Source organism: Haliotis asinina, chromosome 7 (genome assembly GCF_037392515.1).
Source record: "Haliotis asinina isolate JCU_RB_2024 chromosome 7, JCU_Hal_asi_v2, whole genome shotgun sequence".
In the NCBI taxonomy this organism is placed as follows: domain Eukaryota; kingdom Metazoa; phylum Mollusca; class Gastropoda; order Lepetellida; family Haliotidae; genus Haliotis; species Haliotis asinina.
In genome coordinates, this window is record NC_090286.1 from 24,800,708 (window position 1) to 24,818,902 (window position 18,195).

The 18,195-nt window shown below is 39.6% G+C and overlaps 9 non-coding genes across 9 annotated transcripts; 1 reads left to right on the forward strand and 8 right to left on the reverse strand.

The window, feature by feature from the left end:
* Nucleotides 1–469: 469 nt before the first annotated feature.
* Trnat-cgu (transfer RNA threonine (anticodon CGU)) lies at nt 470–541 on the forward strand. The gene has a single exon. It is a non-coding gene; the product is annotated as a tRNA-Thr (tRNA).
* An 11,548-nt stretch (nt 542–12,089) lies between these two features.
* Trnat-cgu (transfer RNA threonine (anticodon CGU)) lies at nt 12,090–12,161 on the reverse strand. The gene has a single exon. It is a non-coding gene; the product is annotated as a tRNA-Thr (tRNA).
* A 1,344-nt stretch (nt 12,162–13,505) lies between these two features.
* Trnat-cgu (transfer RNA threonine (anticodon CGU)) lies at nt 13,506–13,577 on the reverse strand. Its single transcript has one exon. It is a non-coding gene; the product is annotated as a tRNA-Thr (tRNA).
* Nucleotides 13,578–13,772: 195 nt separating this feature from the next.
* Nucleotides 13,773–13,844, reverse strand: Trnat-cgu (transfer RNA threonine (anticodon CGU)). Its single transcript has one exon. It is a non-coding gene; the product is annotated as a tRNA-Thr (tRNA).
* A 195-nt stretch (nt 13,845–14,039) lies between these two features.
* On the reverse strand, nt 14,040–14,111 carry Trnat-cgu (transfer RNA threonine (anticodon CGU)). Its single transcript has one exon. It is a non-coding gene; the product is annotated as a tRNA-Thr (tRNA).
* Nucleotides 14,112–15,096: 985 nt separating this feature from the next.
* Nucleotides 15,097–15,168, reverse strand: Trnat-cgu (transfer RNA threonine (anticodon CGU)). The gene has a single exon. It is a non-coding gene; the product is annotated as a tRNA-Thr (tRNA).
* Nucleotides 15,169–16,512: 1,344 nt separating this feature from the next.
* Trnat-cgu (transfer RNA threonine (anticodon CGU)) lies at nt 16,513–16,584 on the reverse strand. The gene has a single exon. It is a non-coding gene; the product is annotated as a tRNA-Thr (tRNA).
* A 195-nt stretch (nt 16,585–16,779) lies between these two features.
* Trnat-cgu (transfer RNA threonine (anticodon CGU)) lies at nt 16,780–16,851 on the reverse strand. Its single transcript has one exon. It is a non-coding gene; the product is annotated as a tRNA-Thr (tRNA).
* A 195-nt stretch (nt 16,852–17,046) lies between these two features.
* Nucleotides 17,047–17,118, reverse strand: Trnat-cgu (transfer RNA threonine (anticodon CGU)). The gene has a single exon. It is a non-coding gene; the product is annotated as a tRNA-Thr (tRNA).
* Nucleotides 17,119–18,195: the final 1,077 nt, after the last annotated feature.

Genomic DNA, 18,195 nt, shown 5'->3' on the forward strand with positions numbered 1-18,195 from the left:
ATGTAAGGAACAATACTATTTACAGCAAACACAGATTGATCCAAAAGAATGAATTTTTAATCTTTTTGTACACAGAATATGATGAATATGAAAAACAAATCTCATCAGTTCCGTCTTAGGACAAATATTTAAGGAAACGTTCTTCTACATGCATTTAGCCATCCATCAATCCACACATGTGTCCATCTACACACATACGGACGCATGTACACACACACACACACACACACACGTGCACACACACACATGCACACACACACACACACACATACATACACACATACATACATACATACCATAACTTATCTGAACCAAACAGGGAGTGGTATAGATTGATGTGTTCTTACTTTACTGGTGAATTGCTCTAAGGCACATCCTAATCACGTGATATGCTTGCCACCAGCGATACGCGGCAGCCACATAAATATACCGTCCAACAGTTTACATGTGTGACCTCCGCAAGTCGTTAGCCTCGGTGGCCAAGTGGTAAGGCGTCGGTCTCGTAAACCGAAGATCCTGGGTTCAACCCCCAGTCGGGGCTCATTTTTAGAAGCGCATTGAATTCATACGATATGATTCATTCATTTATAACCTCCAAATCTGAAAAAATGAATTTTGAGCAAAAATAGAATTTCTCGCCCATTGTGACGTGTTTAGTGTTAAACGGACGATTTGGTTAATTGTGTACAGTTTTCTTTGGCCCAAAGTGTTTAAATGACGAGGATCCCATCACACGACTGAAGCAAAAGGATTTACGTTCATGCTTGTAAAATGTTCAACGTTTCATATCCATGTTTTCTTATTAGCAAGGAAAAGTAAACGCCAAATCGGATCCAACAAATTTGTATTTCATTTTGTTGACGTGCACTGTATTCAAATGATTACACATTTTCGTATTCATCTTCAACCTCCAAACCTGAAAAAAACATGAATTTGTTGAGTGTTAAAGGGGTGAATTTTGTTAATTATATACAGATTCCTTTTGCTGCTGAGAAATTGCTCATTTGTATGTTGGGTGTCGGTAGGGTTGGAAAAGTATTTCATCCTTTCCCATTCAAAACTGGAAAATGATCAATATATTACAAAACCACTAATAAACAATAATATTTACAGCAAACTTAGGTGGATGAAAAGTTTGCAATGAAAATCATTTCAACTTTATGTTTGGTTAAACATTGATGACGATTCTTCGGTCTCTGTTTGCCCAATCAATTTGCGATAATTCATCATTAACAGTCACATATGACGTCACATCCGCCACTGCAATGAATAATCATATCATGTGAAAATACCAGTTATATTCTATTCCTTGGGTGAAGACGTGGGAAGGCGTCGGCCTCATTAACCACAGGTCGCGAGCCCAATATCCAGATTAAACATGCACAACCAGTGAAGTTACTAGACCAACGATGTATGGATGTGTGAGTGAGTGAGTTTGTTTTGATGCCGTTTTTAGCGGTATTTTCGTGGGTGCACCAGAAATGGGCTTCAAACATTGTTCACATGTGGAGAATCGAAGCCGTATTAACCACCAGGGCAGCTATCGATCTATCCAACTACTCTGCCAACCTCAAAAGATCCGGGTTGGAATTGATGCTTATTTAAGAGGCGACGAACGGGATCGGGTGATCAGGCTCACTAATTTGTGCTCTTGATCATTGGGATCTTGATCATGCTCTTGATCATTGGGATGTCTGTCTCGCTCACTAAAATCGATCTCCCAAAATACAGACCATTACATTTCACGGAAACGTAAAGAACCTACTGTGGTGTTGATTTAATCAATCACTAAAAATGAACCTCCAGTGGTGTTGATTTGAATACGTATCCGTCTTATGTTTACTTACGTGTTCACAAGTATTGGTGCAGCGTTTCATCATCTACATGATGTCATTCTGAACCTAATGCAGACGTTTGTTATATTTGTTACTAGAAACAGAATTTAAAGTTTATTGAATTAAATGTTTTGCAAACCGCCAGACACAAGTCCGCAGACAGCAGTAACGTCATACTGACAGAATCAGAGACCAACATCTGCTCGGACCTTGGGCCAACAAGCTGGCATGTAAGGTAAACACTCACGCTTTCCGAAGTGTGCCGGTCGATACCCCAGGTGTAGACGCGTGGCCTTATGCCCACAGCTGTGTAGATATTGACCGATACACGGAAGAAAGTGTGACTGTATCTGTCTCATACTCCGACCGAGTTGACATTTAATGCGTCTTCACTGCATCCAAACAGGAGCAAGCGCAAAATGTGCGAGTGAGCATGTTTGCAAGGCGTGAGGGCAGTTGAGTAGCCTGGTGTTTCCCCCGTGAGCACGTTTCTGGTGTTTGTGATATTGCTGGAAGATTGCTAAAAGCGGCGTAAAACTATACTCACTCACCCATCCTTGAAAGCATTGACCGCATATGAGAGTCTAAATAAATGTTTTGATGGACCCCAACAAACCACTTTGACTCTGGACACGAGCAATGCACACGTCTGATTCCGAAAGGTGGCGCATGCAAGTGTGTGCTGGCAAGTCCTTGAAAGCCATGAAAACCTAAATACATGTTTCGATGGGGGTTTACTGTGCACATTGACTCTGGACATGCGCACTGCACATTTCTTATTCACTTTCTGGCAGCTGTCCATAAGGTAAGATGGACTCTGGTCAGTCGTGCGAACATGCTCTAAGTCCAGCTCTTGATTTCGATGTGAATACGGTGAAGACTTTAATTTATCTAAGCAACAAGTTATATAAAGGTTTCAAGATCCTGTAAGCTGCGAATATGCACAGACCTTTCACCGAAATAGTTGGACTTGCGGTCGTGTGAGTGAGTGTGGTGTTATGCCGCTCTTAAAGTAGCAATACTCCACCAGTGAGTGAATATGGTTTGCGCCGTTTTAGCACTATTCCGGTTGGGCGCCAAAATAATTTATGGTGGGTGACACCAGAAATGGGAAAAGAACGAGGACTGTGACATGATAAGCGAACTCTTTAACCATCTGGTTACCGCATCATGTGAGTAAACACGGTATAAAGACTAGCGAAATGTTTTCTGTTTTTCGTCAGCGTAATTCATTTGAAATTAGCACGTGAACTACGAGTAAATTGCCCATTAAATACTTCGAGGTTTGGAATTTGTTGTTCTTTATTTACTGAAGTATTTTAGCTTACACAAGTATCCTCAGTGTCTTGTACGGAAACACCTATGTACAGTGCTTGCTTTATGTGGTCTGTGAAAAAGTACCGCTCACTCCCGCCGGAGAGACAGATCCAACGACTTCGACTATCCTTCTTTATTCGATTATCAGTTCTTTAGTAGTGGCGTACGGGTAAGGTAATCATTAAAGACGTGCGATTCTGTTGTTACCCTTCCAAGCATGCCATGTCTCAGTGATCGTGGGATCGAACCCCATATTCGTATGTGTCGTTGCTTGCCAAAGCGATACCTGTCATCGTTGATTTCATCAAAGAGGAAGTCGTCTAAAACATGATATCTCCGGGATTTCCCCCTCAAGAAAGCCAAGATAAACATAACATACTCAAAAACGGCGTTAAACTAACCTTACTTAGTCCCCCACTAGAAAACCTGGTTCCATTATTGCCACTTTGGGAGAATTAGCAGCCATATTGGGAATCGAATGGTTGGATGGATCCAGCTTTAACCTCTGGCCCGTCAGCTGGATAGATGCGTCTCCATAACTATCCACAAACATGCCGAGTGGACGACATGGTCAAAATCCTGGGCTGGTTCAACAACACAAGCTTAGCGTTCGGGTCATAACTTAATGCTGATGTGTTAGTTGCGATCGTACTAAGGCTATGGTCGCTTTGTGTGATACGTCCTATGTTCGTAGATCGAGTTTTTGGGACCCGATACTTTTTCTGTTAACCCTGAAACTGCGTTGTGAAACGGTGTCAGTGGACAAGAGAAAAACTTGTAAAATTGTGTTGTTCCATCAAATAAAATATTCGGGTACACGTTGTCTTTCACGGTGAATCCAGATCCGGTTACGGGGTGGCCTAAAAGTCGGGCGGGGCCGGGCCACCAGATAATTCTAAAAATGGATTCCAGAGTATTAAAACGAAATCTGCATATTAGGGTAGATACACTTCCTGGATTCTCAAATGTACGGTTTGATTGAAAATGTATAGTAATCAATGTAAATGAACAACAATGCAAACGTACCTCATTTCCTTCATCACTTCTGTTAGCATGTGACGTGTGACATCCTGGGTCCTCGGCGGGGAGTGACAGCCTTTTGACTTCTTTTCGTTGCTTAATTGAGATATAGGGGTTCCTAGTTTACCTTTACTGACTCATGCTGAACCAGCACAAGATGTTTGTGCTAAACAGAAGTGGATATTGGTGAATGTCAGTATATATATATATATATATATATATGAATGTATACTTTGATGATCCTTTATAACATACTGCGAAAGGTTGTGATTAAAAATATTTCTTTTGATATATATATATATATATATATATATATATATATGTGTGTGTGTGTGTGTGTGTGTGTGTGTGTGTATGTGTGTGTGTGTATACATACATACATACATACATACATACATACATACATACATACATACATACATACATACATACCATACATACATACATACATACATACATACATACATACATATATACATACATACATACATACATACATACATACATACATACATACATACATATATACATACATACATATATACATACATACATACATATATACATACATATATACATACATACATACATACATACATACATACATACATACATACATACATACATACATACATACATACATACATACATACATACATACATACATATATACATACATACATATATACATACATACATACATACATACATACATACATACATACATACATACATACATACATATATACATACATACATATATACATACATACATACATACATACATACATACATACATACATACATACATACATGCATGCATATATATATATATATATATATATATATATATATATATATATATATATATATATATCAAAAGAAATATTTTTAATCACAACCTTTCGCAGTATGTTATAAAGGATCATCAAAGTATACATTCACACAAAATTTCTTATGTGTTTTTATTGTAAACAACACCAGTTCAAATCCGACGGCCAGCGTATATGCATATGCGTATGTTTACAAGTAAATACCATTTCATAAAGTAAAGTGGAAGTGAAGCCCTATCCTCTCACCATTCCCATAGATTGTAGGAATAATGTTCTCGGAAAACAAAATTTTCATCATAGCCTCAATGAAAAGTGCTGAATCTCTCTCAGATTGTCTATACATGTGGGATTTTGTAACATTGCAAAGTGATCTTTAGGTAGATACAATACCAATCTATGGGTTTAATCACGATTCAAGATACGTGTTTTTGGTTTGAGCTGTTTTTGAGAGTCCGGGTCAAGCCGGACCGAACACAGACTAAACACTTTTGGTTGAGGCTATGTTGAGAGTGGCGTGAGAAAAGAGCTTCATTTTAAAGGTCACATGCAACGTAAAACACAACATTGCAGATTTTTCTTTCGGTATGCACTTACCTAAACAAAACATACAAAATGACAATTCAACGTATAACGTTGAAAAAACGCGATGGAAAAAAGCCCGCGAAATCGGAGTTCAAACGATTCACTAATTTTCCCCCCAGCGCTGGGGGGAAAAGTGGTTTCAACAGCTGTGCTGCGCTAGGCGCATAACGCATGCACAGTGTGCATGCCCGGAGTATGAGGTCGTGAGCAGTAGTCTAATCCTGGTTGTGAACACAAACAAGTAAATAGTCTACTTGTTACATAAAAAAACTTGTTGATTGTGGTAATTAGCCTCTGTCATAGAGAAAACACAATGTCTGGTTTATTGACACCTATATGTCTGCCTGCCTACCTGTCTGCTAAAGACAATATGCAATACACAGCTTCAATCGTTGACCACATGCAATTTGAACTTTACGCTTATCAGGCTATACGCCATAAAGAAAACAAATTGATTCATGACTCGTGCACCCGAATCCTGTCTCTGCCACATTATGTAATAAGCCAGGTGTGATACTTGTACACATGACATGTTTTATGTCTATGGGTTGCAAACAAACTACATCCATTTTTCTCGGATGACTGGATCTGAGAGAAACTGGTGCAAACTCTTGTCAGTTTCAAGTCCTGCTTTTCACTTAGACGAATTACAGTTTCCAGCCATGCAGTTGTTCACCATCTCTATTGAGAAGATATTTGATTGGATCGAACGCAAATTCAGAGAACGTGTATTGACAAAATCCAAAATCTCGATATACGTTCTTTATGGATAACAACTTATTTTAGTGCATATGATTTTTTTTGACAATGGTATATGAATCCATACTGAAACAACGCATCAAGTAGAATAAAGGAAGTTGCTATTCCAAACACGTATATATTGTGAATATACGTCTTTGGTTGTCCATAAAGAATCTTACTTTCTTGTGACTCTCCATACTTCTAAAATGCCAATCAAACAGATCATCTTTCTGAACACACTATGAGCCCTCAACGTATCAGCAAACGAACCAGCCAGTGTGAAGCCGCCGTTACACTTGCGTGCACACCCATCCGATATGACTGGTTTAGGTCTTCCGAGGGCTTCGTTGCGAGGGAAGTATTGCACTTTTTGAGTCGCGATTGTACGCTTATAATTTTCTATGTTTGTTTTTTTAACAAGCAGGGGTGTATGCTATATGTCATGAATAAGTGATAATTGTGTTTTAATTATGTTTTTAGGTTGCATGTGACCTTTAAGGCACCAGTTTTCTTTACACGTTGCATTTTATGGCATTACAAAGTGGTATCAATGTAGCAATAATATCAATCGATTGATTTAAACATATTTCTAGATACATGTGTGGCTCTTAAGTTGTTTTTGAGAGCCCAGGCCAAGCAGAGAGGAAAGGGTTTCACGTTAACGGGCCAGTTGTCTTTACGTGTGGCTTTTTGTAACTTCACAAAGTGATATTTAGGTAGATATATTGCTAATTTATGGATTTAAACACAATTCAAGATGCATGTGTAATGTTTAAGTTGCTTTTGACTGCTCGAACCAGGTAGTTGTGCACGAGAAAAGGTTGAAAGTGTGGGGAAAAGACGGTATTATTGACAGACCGGCATGCTTTAAATACACTGAACACTCATCTTTAGGCGTGGTATCTATTTGGATATATATATAAAACATTTTCGGGAAATGTGTATCGTAACTGACTGAAGTATTTATGCGTTATAAATCCTGTCTCTTTTCACGATTCCTTTTTTAGACGTAACCTTGGTTAGCCTGATCACAGGCTGCTCGTATTCTTGGGTTTTAAGCGATTTATTCGTATTAAAGTTATTATGGTACGCGTTTGTGGCTTCCGATTGATCATTATTATCATGAGTGTGTGTTGCATTTACCAATTACAGGCATGGTGCTCGTTAATGGATTCATTAGCCAATATTACATTTGGCTAGGCTCGGCCTGGACCGACTTTTAGGCCATTCCCTTGGTTAGAGCAAACCCATGCCTTCTTGTCATAAGAGGCGACTAAAGAGATAGATAGACAGACAGACAGACAGACAGACAGACAGACAGAGAGATAGATAGATAGATAGATAGATAGATAGATAGATAGATAGATAGATAGATAGATAGACACATCGTATTTCAATCTCAACTCCCCGGGGAGTATACAAATCTTGCTGCCAATAGGTGCACTGAGTTTATTGTGGCTCTCTCATCCTAACGAGGTACCCAATTGACAGCTGGGTGGACTGGGGCACATAATCACAGCACTTTGTCCAAGCTGTACCCGCAACTAGGTGTATGCACGTGTTCATGTGGCCACCATTTGGTCATATACCAACGGATTCGTGGGTTCTTTTAAGTGCACAGGGTTGTGTACTGTACACTAGAACTAAATGTGGTGGTCAGACTCGCTGACTTACAGATGCCACCATGTCCCAACTGCATCAAAATATGCTCATGATGTTGACCACTGGTATGTCTGCTACGGACTGGATTATTATGAGTTCGCTGCCATATAGCTGGATTATTGTTCAGTGCAGCATTAAAAACAACAAACCAATGACATGAAAGACATATTTGTATTTATAAAAGTATCTCTCATATATTTTGGGTGTTAAACATATGTATATTTCTGTCTGTATATTTTCCGTGCTTTGTGGTTGGGTCATACATATTTATATCATGCTGAGTTCAAATTGTCGTGATGGCAAACTCACATACTCGCTTTCACACACACGTCAAATGGAACAATTTAGCATACGTTCTTGCTTAAACCAGACGGGTATCTCTCATATTCCAGTCATCCACTGATAAGCGATACAATCCAATAGTATAGCAGATGGCTAATTTCGATTCAAATCACGTGATGAATAAACAGGCTTAATTAGTTTGAATAATCTGCATTGTTACACGTCGGTGTGGTACATAGGGACTTGGATTCGATTCCCAGACGGATCTCAATTTGTGGTTCATGGGCATGGCATTAGAAGATTGCCCCGGTACATTTAAATTCTATGCTCTCACTAAAATTGACAGATGGTCGGTGTATAACGTAACAGTCGGTCTCGTACGCAGAATATCTAAGATTAAATTTCCTGTCGGAGCTCCTTTCGAAAAAAATGCGCAAACCTGTTTCATTTGTCCAATTCACAGTGTCCATTGCGGTACCGTGCGCATAAAAAAACGGCGCTGTTTTGTGGGAGGATCGGTCACCAAAATGTCTTACAAACTGGGCGACGTGTAAAAATGATGGAATTTTATATTTTTCATACATGTCATTATTCAAAGAACCCCAGTTAGGGATTGGATGAATGAAAAAAATGTGAAGTGTTTCTCGATGGGGCAATGAAAAACTGTTCCATTAAACATATACTCACACAGTTCTCTCACCTAGCCATAGTGCAATGTTTTATACCTTTGTATGTTTTACCTTTTTGGTTAGACTCTAGCTAAGTGACAGTAAACCCAGCATCCTGTTAGCCATGTGATAAGGCGTCCTTCTTCTTAGCCGAATCAATCTCAGGTAACCTCATGAATCATAATATTAATTTAACCCTTCCACACAAATCTGTCGCATTGACGATCCAATAACCTGACGTTGAACATGAGACTTCATTTTAACGACCAACACTTCAGAATCTTATCCACACCACCTTCGTCCACTTTTCTCCAGGTATTTTGGATTTGAGTACACAAAACCATTTTAGAAAGTGGTCAAATGCAACATATGTCATATTTGGGATATCACTTTCTTCGTAAAGTACAAATTCTAGTACTTTTTTGGTTGAGTTACATCCGGGATTCGAACCCGCTCCCTCTGGCACCTAATCGCCAGCACACGAAGTCAGCCTCCCAGCCCGCTCAAACAAAAACGTACTAGAAGTTGTAATTTACTAAGAAAGTGAAATCCCAAATATGACATATGTTGTATTTTGGATTTGTTTATATCAAAGGGAAACGCATAACGCATTTCATACAGGGATAATCAGTAAAACGGACTATAGAGTAAAACGTTAGTATTATTCACTATTTGCGTCAACAAAACCGGTATTTTCCAATATAGAACATATATATAAACATGTCAGTTATATTATTGTATTCAAAATGTTTCTCAGCTGCAGCTGAAAACATACACTATAACATTGAAATCGTTCACTTAATTTGGCGGTTCACATCGACACTCACCATACAATGCTCGTACAATGTTACGTACATGCATAAATACACACACACGCAAACACACACACGCACGCACGCACACACACACACACACACACACACACACACACACACACACACACACTGGTGCAATCTGATGGCTTATGGCAGACATTTTACCAAGAGAAATATCATTGCTGGTTTTGTATACTTTGCATATCAGCATAATTATACTTACCAACGTTACACATTGACTACATGTACTGCACCCATAGACAAGTGAAAATATGGTAGATGAAAAACAAGATACTAATTTTGTTTGTCACTGGATTGTTTACAGACTGCTGTCATGTAGCTGGAATACTGATGAGTGCGGGGTACTATACTATGAACTATAACAGCAGCAAAGGACGGCATTGGTTTCAGTCAGTACCATTCATAGTTTGTTTGGTTAAATATGAACATTTGTAAAAGAAAATAAATGATGTAGCTGCTGCACACTATAATTAATACGTTATCTGTCTTCTTTCAATGTAGATGAATTGTCATCATTTAATACTCACATTGTGCTCAAAAAACCAGCACAGATCATAACATCTATCGTATTCATGTATACAATGGTGCAATGGACAATGACGCGTAAGAGTTTGTAAATCCTCCTCAAAGAAACTAAAAGTGTATATAGTTATTTCAAAAATATCTATTCACCTATTTATTTCGTAAAGATGTTGCTACTGTAGAGCACAAATAGAAAAAGCCATTAAAATAATACGATTGACTAAATGTAGATTTTTACCAAGTAAATTTATCCGATCAACGATTATTATTGTGAGCAGAAAACTGTATCCTTATTGCAAGCATTGGTAAACGATTTACCCAGTGCACTCAATAGACCTTTGCACAAACTGTGTGCAACAAATAGACAATACGAAAAAGGTATGTACTCCTATACAATGGCGCCTCACTGGGATTTCAAAACAGGGTCTCCGGTTTCTGAGAACGACGACTTACAACCAAGACAAGGGAAAAAAGTTGAATAAACAGTCATACCAGCCATAAATAAATGACTAATATTACAAAATAAAACGTCCCATTAAGATGTGAACAAAATATTTTGATTTATATTCAACGTCCCTTAAAATATATAATACTGTAACGTCAAACCCCATTCAAACTCCTCTAAGAATAACATCCTGGGAAAAAAGAACCATAAAAAAATTGCACACTTGAAAAATACGTTCAGCATAAAATCTTCAGCGTATTGCGTCATTATCGTCAGTCTTAGTAGTTTTTTTCTGCATTAGGGGAGTGTATTTTCTGTAATTTGTATTGTTATTGATGAAGTGATAGTTATTATGGGTCTCATTTCGTATTATGGTAACAGTATTGTAGTGGCTTAAGAGCTGTCGTCCCTCTGCATATGAAAATGTGTTTTTGACTGTTGGTAAACACGAGCCCGATCGCAAAAGGCTCCTCACATCGCTTGGATGCTCAAGAATCAATGACGACATATAGAAGGCTGTCTCTTGTGCTGACTGGAGACTAACACACACAACAACTTACACGCCGACTGATATTGCAGTTGTGTCATCATTCGGCCTATCTACATCTGACTGCCTCTGTGTCTGATTGTCAACATTGACCTACGACTGGCCCCTCGCCGTGAAAGTTTTAGTAGAATTCTTTCTCACTGAAACCTAATAATTTGGTCCGTTCATATTACATTTCTCACCCATTACCTTAGACTTGTCTCAGATATGTCACCATCAACTTTCAAAGACAACTTCACTTATGTACACTTAGACAGCGAAGAATGAAAATCCAGTTAAGCCCACCTGTGGATTGAATTTTATCCTCCAGTTCAAAAGGCCGACGCCTCACCATTTGGCCAAGGAAGTGCACAGCACAGCACAGCAACATATACGTTTACTTCATACGTATGGTCCTTGCTGAGAGTCAATGGAATTGAGTCACATGTCACTGGCAGTGAAACTCAGTGCACCTCATACATCTACATGACATGACAGACCTTTCATTTCATACTTTTGCTAAAGGTAAGTGGTATCTTCCTGATATTTATCGAGAGTGAGACTGTACTGCTTTTCATTGTTGTTGTTTCTTCTTCATTTGGTCAAAAGAGAAATTTCGAAATATATAATCAAGTGAAACGTATCAAACTGAGCCTGCACCTATCATATACTAAGTGACTTCCACATGCTCTTCTTCTCACTCATCCCTTTCTCCAGGGATGTACCGCATACGTTTATCTACAAGATGTTAAGGGACAATTTAGGTTCAGTTCTGTCGGATCCGACCTCTCGTGAATGTTTTCTTGATCAGTAAAAAAAAAGCCCCGACTGGGGATTGAACACAGGATCTTCGGTTTACGAGACCGACGCCTTACCACTTGGCCACCGAGGCTGACAAAAGTCAAACAAACACAATTGGAATAAGGCACTTTTTCAGCCATATCTAAGTGACAAATCTTACCCATGGTCATGTGATTCAAATTTGCACTATGTGTCAGGAAGTCCCTATAAAGTACGCCAAATAAATGACGTATGCTCTAATGTCACACTCACTTATAATTGTTCGTAAATTAAGTTCTTACTGACAGGATCTAGACACAATTTACACACTTGAAATAAACGTCCAGCATACATTTTTCAGCGTATTGCATCAGTATCGTTAGTCCAGTTAGTTTTCCTGCAACACAACTTCTCGGCCTCTGTCACTAAAGAATATCATAGCTGCAACCTTCACCTTCTTTCATACGTGTCAGTATATTCCAACGAGTCAAGGGCATATGAGATGTGATAGATATGTGACTGTCATCTTTCAAAGACAACTTGAGTTGTATACCCCTTACAGAGCGAAGAATGAAAATCCAGTTAAGCCCAATTGAGGATTGTACCTGAGATCTCCTCCAGTTTATTAGCCCGACGCCTCACCATTTGGCCAAGGGGGAGCACAGCACAGCAACGTTTATACGTTTACTTCATATGAATGGTCCTTGCTGAGAGTCAATGGAATTGTGTCACATGTCACTGGCAGTGAAACTCAGTGCACCTCATACATCTACATGACAGACCTTTCCTTTCATACTTTGCTAAAGGTAAGTGGTATCTTCCTGATTTTTATCGAGAGTGAGACTGTACTGCTTTTCATTGTTGTTTTTCTTCATTTGGTCAAAAGAGAAATTTCGAAATATATAATCAAGTGAAACGTATCAAACTGAGCCTGCACCTATCATATACTAGCAGATAGTAATGGATTCGTCTCCGTTTGTCTGTGTACTTTTCTCAATTTTTGTTGTGCAGTTTACACATGTGATATGTGAAATGACTTCCACATACTCTTCTTCCCACTCATCCCTTTCTCCAGGGATGCACCGCATACGTTTATCTGCAAGATGTCAAGGGAGAATTTAGCTTGTCCATGGTTCAGTTCTGTGGGACCCGACCTCTCGTGAATGTTTTGTTGATCAGTAAAAAAATGAACCCCAACTGGGGATTGAACCCAGGATCTTCGGTTTACGACACCGACGAGTTACCACTTGGCCACCGAGGCTGTTGCTAAGGGTGTGCTTAGTTTGTAAGGCTTTCATGTTCGTTGATAAATGCCAATAGACGTTGGTTCATTTCTTAATGCAACTAAAGTAGTGCAAACCACGTGAAATACGACTGTGAATACAGAGTGGTCAAAGTAGTGCAGGTATGAAATATGCACCATACATGTCAACTGCTATATTTCTACAAAAGAAAAAGCCCCGACTGGGGATTGAACCCAGGATCTTCGGTTTACGAGACCAACGCCTTACCACTTGGCCATCGAGGCTGTTGTTAAGGGTGTGCTTAGTTTGTAAGGCTTTCATGTTCGTTGATAAATGACCATAGACGTTGGTTCATTTCTTAATGCAACTAAAGTAGTGCAAACCACGTGAAATACGACTGTGAATACAGAGTGGTCAAAGTAGTGCTTGTATGAAATATGCACCATACATATCAACTGCTATATTTCTACAAAAGAAAAAGCCCCGACTGGGGATTGAACACAGGATCTTCGGTTTACGAGACCGACGCCTTACCACTTGGCCACCGACGCCGTTGTTAAGGGTGTGCTTAGTTTGTAAGGCTTTCATGTTCGTTGATAAATGCCCATAGACGTTGGTTCATTTCTTAATGCAACTAAAGTAGTGCAAACCACGTGAAATACGACTGTGAATACAGAGTGGTCAAAGTAGTGCTTGTATGAAATATGCACCATACATATCAACTGCTATATTTCTACAAAAGAAAAAGCCCCGACTGGGGATTGAACCCAGGATCTTCGGTTTACGAGACCGACGCCTTACCACTTGGCCACCGAGGCTGACAAAGGTCAAACAAACACAATTGGAATAAGGCACTTTTTCAGCCATATCTAAGTGACAAATCTTACCCATGGTCATGTGATTCAAATTTGCACTATGTGTGAGGAAGTAGCTGTAAAGTACGCCAAATAAATGACGTATACTCTAATGTCACACTCAGTTATAATTGTTCGTAAATTAAGTTCTTACTGACAGGATCTAGACACAATTTGCACACTTGAAATAAACGTCCAGCATACATGTTTCAGCGCATTGCATCAGTATCGTTAGTCCAATTAGTTTTCCTGCAACACAACTTCTCGGCCTCTGTCACTAAAGAATATCATAGCTGCAACCTTCACCTTCTTTCATACGTGTCAGTATATTCCAACGATTCAAGGGCATATGAGATGTGATAGATATGTGACTGTCATCTTTCAAAGACAACCTGAGTTGTATACCCCTTACCGAGCGAAGAATGAAAATCCAGTTAAGCCCAATTGTGGATTGAACCTGAGATCTCCTCCAGTTTATCAGCCCGACGCCTCACCATTTGGCCAAGGGGGAGCACAGCACAGCAACGTTTATACGTTTACTTCATATGAATGGTCCTTGCTGAGAGTCAATGGAATTGTGTCACATGTCACTGGCAGTGAAACTCAGTGCACCTCATACATCTACATGGCAGACCTTTCCTTTCATACTTTGCTAAAGGTAAGTGGTATCTTCCTGATTTTTATCGAGAGTGAGACTGTACTGCTTTTCATTGTTGTCTTTCTTCATTTGGTCAAAAGAGGAATTTCGAAATATATAATCAAGTGAAACGTATCAAACTGAGCCTGCACCTATCATATACTAAGTGACTTCCACATGCTCTTCTTCTCACTCATCCCTTTCTCCAGGGATGTACCGCATACGTTTATCTACAAGATGTTAAGGGACAATTTAGGTTCAGTTCTGTCGGATCCGACCTCTCGTGAATGTTTTCTTGATCAGTAAAAAAAAAGCCCCGACTGGGGATTGAACACAGGATCTTCGGTTTACGAGACCGACGCCTTACCACTTGGCCACCGAGGCTGACAAAAGTCAAACAAACACAATTGGAATAAGGCACTTTTTCAGCCATATCTAAGTGACAAATCTTACCCATGGTCATGTGATTCAAATTTGCACTATGTGTCAGGAAGTCCCTATAAAGTACGCCAAATAAATGACGTATGCTCTAATGTCACACTCACTTATAATTGTTCGTAAATTAAGTTCTTACTGACAGGATCTAGACACAATTTACACACTTGAAATAAACGTCCAGCATACATTTTTCAGCGTATTGCATCAGTATCGTTAGTCCAGTTAGTTTTCCTGCAACACAACTTCTCGGCCTCTGTCACTAAAGAATATCATAGCTGCAACCTTCACCTTCTTTCATACGTGTCAGTATATTCCAACGAGTCAAGGGCATATGAGATGTGATAGATATGTGACTGTCATCTTTCAAAGACAACTTGAGTTGTATACCCCTTACAGAGCGAAGAATGAAAATCCAGTTAAGCCCAATTGAGGATTGTACCTGAGATCTCCTCCAGTTTATTAGCCCGACGCCTCACCATTTGGCCAAGGGGGAGCACAGCACAGCAACGTTTATACGTTTACTTCATATGAATGGTCCTTGCTGAGAGTCAATGGAATTGTGTCACATGTCACTGGCAGTGAAACTCAGTGCACCTCATACATCTACATGACAGACCTTTCCTTTCATACTTTGCTAAAGGTAAGTGGTATCTTCCTGATTTTTATCGAGAGTGAGACTGTACTGCTTTTCATTGTTGTTTTTCTTCATTTGGTCAAAAGAGAAATTTCGAAATATATAATCAAGTGAAACGTATCAAACTGAGCCTGCACCTATCATATACTAGCAGATAGTAATGGATTCGTCTCCGTTTGTCTGTGTACTTTTCTCAATTTTTGTTGTGCAGTTTACACATGTGATATGTGAAATGACTTCCACATGCTCTTCTTCCCACTCATCCCTTTCTCCAGGGATGTACCGCATACGTTTATCTGCAAGATGTCAAGGGAGAATTTAGCTTGTCCATGGTTCAGTTCTGTGGGACCCGACCTCTCGTGAATGTTTTGTTGATCAGTAAAAAAATGAACCCCAACTGGGGATTGAACCCAGGATCTTCGGTTTACGACACCGACGAGTTACCACTTGGCCACCGAGGCTGTTGCTAAGGGTGTGCTTAGTTTGTAAGGCTTTCATGTTCGTTGATAAATGCCAATAGACGTTGGTTCATTTCTTAATGCAACTAAAGTAGTGCAAACCACGTGAAATACGACTGTGAATACAGAGTGGTCAAAGTAGTGCAGGTATGAAATATGCACCATACATGTCAACTGCTATATTTCTACAAAAGAAAAAGCCCCGACTGGGGATTGAACCCAGGATCTTCGGTTTACGAGACCGACGCCTTACCACTTGGCCATCGAGGCTGTTGTTAAGGGTGTGCTTAGTTTGTAAGGCTTTCATGTTCGTTGATAAATGACCATAGACGTTGGTTCATTTCTTAATGCAACTAAAGTAGTGCAAACCACGTGAAATACGACTGTGAATACAGAGTGGTCAAAGTAGTGCTTGTATGAAATATGCACCATACATATCAACTGCTATATTTCTACAAAAGAAAAAGCCCCGACTGGGGATTGAACCCAGGATCTTCGGTTTACGAGACCGACGCCTTACCACTTGGCCACCGACGCCGTTGTTAAGGGTGTGCTTAGTTTGTAAGGCTTTCATGTTCGTTGATAAATGCCCATAGACGTTGGTTCATTTCTTAATGCAACTAAAGTAGTGCAAACCACGTGAAATACGACTGTGAATACAGAGTGGTCAAAGTAGTGCTTGTATGAAATATGCACCATACATATCAACTGCTATATTTCTACAAAAGAAAAAGCCCCGACTGGGGATTGAACACAGGATCTTCGGTTTACGAGACCGACGCCTTACCACTTGGCCACCGAGGCTGACAAAGGTCAAACAAACACAATTGGAATAAGGCACTTTTTCAGCCATATCTAAGTGACAAATCTTACCCATGGTCATGTGATTCAAATTTGCACTATGTGTGAGGAAGTAGCTGTAAAGTACGCCAAATAAATGACGTATACTCTAATGTCACACTCAGTTATAATTGTTCGTAAATTAAGTTCTTACTGACAGGATCTAGACACAATTTGCACACTTGAAATAAACGTCCAGCATACATGTTTCAGCGCATTGCATCAGTATCGTTAGTCCAATTAGTTTTCCTGCAACACAACTTCTCGGCCTCTGTCACTAAAGAATATCATAGCTGCAACCTTCACCTTCTTTCATACGTGTCAGTATATTCCAACGATTCAAGGGCATATGAGATGTGATAGATATGTGACTGTCATCTTTCAAAGACAACCTGAGTTGTATACCCCTTACCGAGCGAAGAATGAAAATCCAGTTAAGCCCAATTGTGGATTGAACCTGAGATCTCCTCCAGTTTATCAGCCCGACGCCTCACCATTTGGCCAAGGGGGAGCACAGCACAGCAACGTTTATACGTTTACTTCATATGAATGGTCCTTGCTGAGAGTCAATGGAATTGTGTCACATGTCACTGGCAGTGAAACTCAGTGCACCTCATACATCTACATGGCAGACCTTTCCTTTCATACTTTGCTAAAGGTAAGTGGTATCTTCCTGATTTTTATCGAGAGTGAGACTGTACTGCTTTTCATTGTTGTCTTTCTTCATTTGGTCAAAAGAGGAATTTCGAAATATATAATCAAGTGAAACGTATCAAACTGAGCCTGCACCTATCATATACTAGCAGACAGTAATGGATTCGTCTCCGTTTGTCTGTGTACTTTTCTCAATTTTTGTTGTGCAGTTTACACATGTGATATGTGAAATGACTTCCACATGCTCTTCTTCTCACTCATCCCTTTCTCCAGGGATGTACCGCATACGTTCATCTGCAAGATGTAAAGGGAGAATTTAGCTTGTCCATGGTTCAGTTCTGTGGGACCCGACCTCTCGTGAATGTTTTGTTGATCAGTAAAAAAATG